Source organism: Acomys minous (assembly GCF_964271855.1).
Source record: "Acomys minous genome assembly, chromosome: 19".
NCBI lineage: Eukaryota > Metazoa > Chordata > Mammalia > Rodentia > Muridae > Acomys > Acomys minous.
This window is the reverse complement of record NC_140499.1, coordinates 61543103-61550120: the sequence shown is the minus strand read 5'-3', so window position 1 is coordinate 61550120 and position 7018 is coordinate 61543103.

Here is a 7018-nt window from a genome sequence, read left to right as displayed (position 1 = left end):
GAAATCCCAGGTGTTTCCGACTGCTTTATATCTCAAGAATATCATTTATGCGTCACTACTTTGAAACGATCATAGTTGTTAGAATTTCCTTGTTTTTAACATGTTAATAAAGAAACATATATATTACATACCAAAAAATGTAAATGTCTGTTAACTGTGTTTCAATATAACTGGGTTCCGTCATGGGTTATTCATTTGAAAACATGCTCTCAGGCCAGGTGTGGTGGGGCACGCCTTTAATCCCAGCACTTGGGAGACAGAGGCAGGTGGATGACTGTGAGTTCGAGGCTAGCCTGGTCTACAAGGTGAGTCCAGGACAGCCAAGGCTACACAGAGAAACCCTGTCTTGGAAAACCAAAATAAAATAAAAGACAAGAAAACATGCTCCCTCCTGGGGCCTGGCTCCACAGCAGCCAGTGCCAGGAGAGCAGAGGCAAAGATTATGCACAGGGCAGTCAAAGGGGCTGAGGGTCTGGGAGGGTGCTTCCTCAGCCTAGGGGACCTTACCCTACCCTGCCTTTCCTGGGGCACTGAGGACAGGCTAGATCCAAGCAACTCTCCTATGTGCTTCTGTGTCTGTCAGTGGCATTGTGACATCCCTAGCCAAGTACTGTGGTATGTACCTGCAATCCCAGCATGCAGTGGGGCTGAGTTAGGAAGACCATTACAGGTTCAAGGACAGACTAGCTACTAGTCACTAGACTTCAAGTGAGACCCTATTTGAGAGCTTTCAGGCTCTTGGTAAATTTTAACTATATGCTTGGAGTAAAGGGCAGCTGGGACGGGCGTGGTGGCGCACACCTTTAATCCCAGCACTGGGAGGCAGAGGTAGATGGATCTCTGTGAGTTCGAGGCCAGCCTGGTCTACAAAGTGAGTTCAGGACATCCAAGGCTCCACAGAACCGTGTCTTGAAAAATAAAACACAAACAAACAAAATAGGCAGGGAAAGCACCAAGGGCAGACAGTGGGCCAGACTGACACTCCTGTACCAAAAGGCAGGGAAGGCTGGCTCGGCCATCCAGTGTTCCACACCGTCAGCTGATGCTCCGGGAACACCTGCCAAGTGCCAACTACCAGTGAGACAAAGACGACGCTGCCTAAGCTTTTAGGTACGCTGATTTCCAGGTGTGGTGCTGCACACCTGTAATCCTATCGCTTGAGAGGCTGAGGTAAGAAGACTAAGTATTCAAGGATAGTGTGAGCTACATACACGCCTCAAAAACCAAAACTTATGGCTCTGTGGTAAAGTACTTCTGAAGGCCTGATGAACTTGATCCCCAGACTCACACGCAGGCGTGCACTCGTGCACGCATGCACACATGCAACTTTATAAAGTTCCTGTACTGGCTAGTTTTATAGTCATCTGAAAGAAAGGAGCCACAATTGAGGAAATGCTTCCATAAGATCAGGCTTTGGATAAGCCTGTGGGACTGTTTTGTTTTATTTTGTTTTGCTTTGGGGGGAGGTGTTTGTTGTTGTTTCTTTTCTTTTTTCCTTTTCCTTTAGTTTTTCCAGACAGGATCTCTCTGTGTTAGCCTTGGCTGTCCTGGACTCACTTTGTAGACCAGGCTGGCCTCGAACTCACAACGATCCGCCTGCCTCTACCTCCGGAGTGCTGGGATTAAAGGCGTGTGCCACCATGCCCAGCAGAAAAACATATTTTTAAAATCTAGAAAGAATCAGACTGTGAAGGGGCCATGGATCCTCAGCACTGTGGCTTCTCAAGCCTTACTTAATTCTGTAGTAATGCACACGAGTGTCCGAGGCAGTGTGTAATGCACACGAGTGTCCGAGGCAGTGTGTAATGCACACGAGTGTCCGAGGCAGTGTGTAATGCACTTGAGTGTCTGAGGCAGTGTGTAATGCACTTGAGTGTCTGAGGCAGTGTGTAATGCACTTGAGTGTCTGAGGCAGTGTGTAATGCACAGGAGTGTCCGAGGCACTGTGTAACACGCATGAGTGTCCAAGGCAGTGTGTAACGCACATGAGTGTCCGAGGTACTGTGTAACACACACGAGAGTGTAAAGCAGTGAGTAACGCACACAAGTGTCTAAGGCAGTGGTCCTCAACCTTCCTAATGCTGTGATCCTTTAACATGCTTCCAGACTTCGAGACCCCCCCAACCATAAAATGACTTTTGTTGCTACTCAGAACTGTAGTTTTGCTGCTATTATGAATCATAATGTAAATATCTGTGTTTTCCGATGGTCTTAGGCAACCCCTGTGAAAGGATCCTTCAACACCTCACCCCCAAAGGAGTTGAGACCCACAGATTGAAAACCACTAGTCTAGGCTAGGGCTGGAGAGATGGATCAGAGGTTAAGTAGCACTGACTGTTCTTCCAAAGATCCTGAGTTCAATTCCTGGGAACCACATGGTGGTTCACAACCATCTATAATGTGATCCGGTGCCCTCTTCTGACCTGCAGGTGTACATACAGGCAGAACACTGTATACGTAATAAATAAATAATTAAAAAAAAAAAAGAAAAGAAAACCATTGGTCTAAGAGGTGGTCAATCAAAGTGCATCTCAAAAAAAAAACACCCCAAAAACAAACAAACAAACAAACAAAGTGCATCTCAAAAGCTAAGGATGCATGAGGTCCTGGGTCTGATCCCCAGCATCTCAAAAGCAAAAGAATCAAAGAGTAGGTTTTATTTGTCACCATGCTCTGCCCACTGGAACTTGTATCAACTCTTGGAACCTCTTCCAGAAGTCCAGACTACGCTTCCTCCTGTACTCAGCCCATTGCTCCTGCCTGTGGTGAGAAAGAATGCTGGATACCTGAAGCCGGCACAAGGTGGGTCATCCAGACCCTTCACATTGAGACTGGAGAGAGGTTAAGAGCACTGGCTGCTCTTCCAAAGGTCCTGAGTTCAATTCCCAGCAACCACACGGTGGCTCACAACCATCTATAATGTGATCTGGTGCCCTCTTCTGGTGTGCAGGCATACATGCAGGCAGAGCACTATAATATAAATAAATACATACATACATTAAAAAAAAAAAAACAGCACTCAGGAGGCAAAGGCAGACAGACCGCTGTGAGTTCAAGGCCAGCTTGGTCTACAAAGTGTGTCCAGGACAGCCAAGGATAACACAGAGAGACCCTGTCTGGGCAGGGGAGGCAGAGGTGGGGAGATGCAGACCTTTCATTTTACAAGTGGGACATCCGAAGGTGAGAGGCAGCAGCGACATAGCCTCAGGCGCTCATGCATCGATGTCAGAGGCAGGACCAGAACTCTGAACACTGAACCCTCATCTTCTCTAACATACATCGTCCTCAGAGGGAAAATGTTTGCAGTCAACCAGCAGTGACCCCTCTCTATTTCTCTGACACTCAGGCATGAACATCCTCCCCTTGGTCAGAGCCTCCTCTGGTTTCATTTCTTTTGTTGTGACAAAAAAAAAAAAAGCAATTTAGGAGAGACGGGAGTTTATTTCAGTTGCTCATAGCAAAAAAGTTACAGGGCCTGGAGGCTGAAGCTGCTTCCTGAGTTACACCAGAGTCACGAGGAGAGAGAAGCCAAGCTTCAGACCGGGAACGACACGTCACACCTTTAACCCCAGCACTCAGGAGGCAGAGGCAGGCGGATCTCTGTGAGTTCGAGACCAGTCAGGACTCTGGAGTCTCTGTTTCAAACGGAGGAAAAGAGAAAGAAAGGAAGCAAACAGGCAAGAAGAGAGAAATAAAGAGTCTGGCACTCTTACTTCATTTATTTTCTGTTTTTTTGAGACAGAGTCTGATTATGTAGACCAGGCTGGCCTCGAACTCACAGAGATCCATGTGCCTCTGCCTCCTGAGTGCTGGGATTAAAGGAGTGCGCCACCACGCTCAGTTTGTTTGCTGCTGTTAGCTTTCTCTTTCCTTGCACTGTTCAGGCCCTCCTTGCCTTGGAAATGTTACCCACAATGAGCTAGCTCTTCATCAATTAACAGTCACGGCACCCCACAGAGGCACGCCCCTCCCCCAGGCCAACCTCATGGCGAGAATACTTTATTAAGCTTCTCTTTCCACGAGACTGTAGGTTGTGTGGGCAGTTAAAAGTAACCAGCACTAAGCCAGGCGTGGTGGCGCACACCTTTAATCCCAGCACTTGGGAGGCAGAGGCAGGCGGATCGCTTGTGAGTTCGAGGCCAGCCTGGTCTACAAAGTGAGTCCAGGACAATCAAGGCTACACAGAGAAACCCTGTCTCGAAAAATGAAAAATAAAAAAATAAAAAAGGTAACAGTACGGGCACTGGCCTACAGAATTAGGACTGAGGACTGAGGGAGTGACTCCACACTTCGATGGACACAGGCCAGGGCCTTCCAGGTGTTGCCTTAGGGCGTGGACTTTGGCTAACCCTGCTGTCCTCACCCTGAAGCATGGAGCTCTGAGGTAAGGCATGGCCAAGCCAGTGAGCTGTCCCGCAGACTGGGACGGCGAGCTCCAGATGGGGAGCACCCTCAGAGGAGTCTTCCTCCATCTTTAGGTTCATCTCAATGAGGACCCCCAAGAAGGGTCCCAACCGAGTCCCCACAGTCCCGCATTGTCACCTCCCTCCTACTCCTGCCTCGAATGAGCGGCAGGGAACAGCCACAACAAACACAAAGCCCCCGACACGGGCTGGTTCGAAGTAGCCATGTCCTCCCCACTCTGAGCGAGAGTAAGCTCCAGCCAGCTACGCTTAGGGCCTGGGACATCGGGGCGCTTTGCAACCCAGGCCTGGGATCTGACCGCCTGCTGCCTGTGGCTGGGTGCCGCTCGGAGCCTGAAGTTCTGCTTCATACCCACCAGGTGGCGCAGCATCTAACCATGGTCAGCCATGGTATGTGCAGGGCTTAAGACACGGTTATTGGATCTTTGTTTTATTGGTGGGTTTTTTTGTTTTTTGTTTTTGGGTTTTGTTGGTTGATTTTTTGAGACAGAATTTCTAAATGTTTGTTTGTTTATTATGTATACAGTGCTCTGCCTGCATGTACACAGGCAGGCCAGAAGAGGGCATCAGATCACATTATAGATAGTTGTGAGCCACCATGTGGTTGCTGGGAACTGAACTCAGGACCTCTGGAACAGCAGTGTTCCTAACTGCTGAGCCATCTCTTCAGCCCTGAGACAAGATTTCTCTGTGTAGCCTTGGCTGTCCTGGACTCACTTTGTAGACCAGGATGGCCTTGAACTCAGTCATCCTCGGTTCTCCCCAAGTGCTGGGATTAGAAGTGTGAGCCACCAGGCCGTTTGTTCTGTTTTTAAGGTTTCCTCATCCGTCCTTACTTCTTCTCCTCCTCTCCCTCCTCCTTCTTCCTTTTCTTCTTTCTTCTGTTCTTCCTTCTTCTATTTGTTTTTGTTGTTTGTTTTGAGGCAAGGTCTCTCAATGTAGTCCTGGCTGTCCTGGAGCTAGCTCTGTAGGCCAGGCTGGCCTTGAACTCACAGAGAGCCACCTGCCTCTGCCTCCCTAGTGCAGAGTAAAGGTGTGTTCCACCAAGCCTGGCCTTCCTGTTTTAAAAACTGAAGCCCAGGCTGAGGCTGCACTAGCCATGCTATGGAGGGCGTGGCCTTAATCCTTTCATCCTCTTGTCTCTTGTCTACCTCCTAAGTGTTGAGATTACAGACATTACACTACCGTGCCCAGGTTTTTATTTTTATTTATTTGTTTACCTGTTTATTCACATGTTTATTTTGAGGTTTTTTTCCCCCCTTCATTTTGGTTTTTTTCAAGGTAAGGTTTCTCTGTGTTAGCTTTGGCTGTCCTGGACTTGCTTTGTAGACCAGGCTGGCCTCGAACTCACAGCGAGCTGCCTGCCTCTGCCTCCCGAGTGCTGGGATTAAAGGTGTGCTCAACCACTGGACTCTTGTCCAGGTTTTAAAAATTATTTATGTTTTAATTTTATGTGTATGAGTGTCCTGCCTGCATATACGTATGTGACTGTGACTGTGTCTCTGTGTATGTGTGTGTGTGTGTGTGTGTATCTGGTACCTGTGGAAGTCAGAAGAAGGTGCCAGAGTATACTTAGAACTGGTGTCTGAGACAGTTGTGAGCCATCTTGTAGATGCTCAGGACCAAATCAAGGTAGCAGCGATAGCAGTGAGTGCTCTTAACCAATGAGCCGGCTCCACAGCCAGGTGTTTTGTTTTGGAGTGTGTCTGTGTGTGTGTGTGTGTGTGTGTCTGTGTGTGTGTGTGTGTGTGTATGTTTTGAGACAGAGTCTTGTACTATACTGCAGGCTGGAAGTAGTCTCCCTGCTTTAACCTGCCATGTGCTGGCATCACAGACACATGCCACCATGTCTGGCTCTTTTATTGCTTATTTTGAGCAGAGTTTTATACCATGGCCCACTGAGCCACCACCCTTGGATTGGGATGGGTTTGTGAACTATAAAACGGTGAAGGAGTGTTGGCCTGTAAGGAGCAGGGGTGTACCAGCTCCCTTTCCATCCAAAAGTGTCTCTTACTCTCCTGTCCACCCCGCCCCTCCCAGGTCTAGCTGTCCACACCTGTCCAACCCCTGTATCCTTCGCACCCCCTCACACTTCCTTTTGTTGTACAACTAGCAAACAGGGGAAGTCTCGGATGAGTAGGTGGTGACGTGTGGTGGCTATGCCGGACGCCGGCTGGGACCGAGGACTGTGCTGAGAAGTAGAGGACGCGGATGAAGATGAAGGTGACTTTGGTGGGGGCTATGGGTTGGCACAGAGAACACACGTGGGAGATATAGGGAAGCCGGCTAGGGAGCCGCAGCCCCGGGGCAAAAGTGTGATGGGAAAGTGTGATGTCGACTAAAGGGAAAGGCCGAAGTTGCTGGAGCTGGGTCAACTCAAGACTCTCCAGGCCCCGAGTAGCAGGGGAACCCCAGGCCGTGGGTCTGCAAGCTGCCCCTGGCACCCACTGCCTCTAGTCTCCTCTGTCCCCTCTAGTTTGGTCAGTGGGAGCAGATACAGCACCTCCCCGGAGGGTCAGTGCCAATCTCTTGGCCTTCATCAGGTCATCCGGCCACAGGTAATTATAGAGCTGTTGTCAAACCTGGATAGGCCT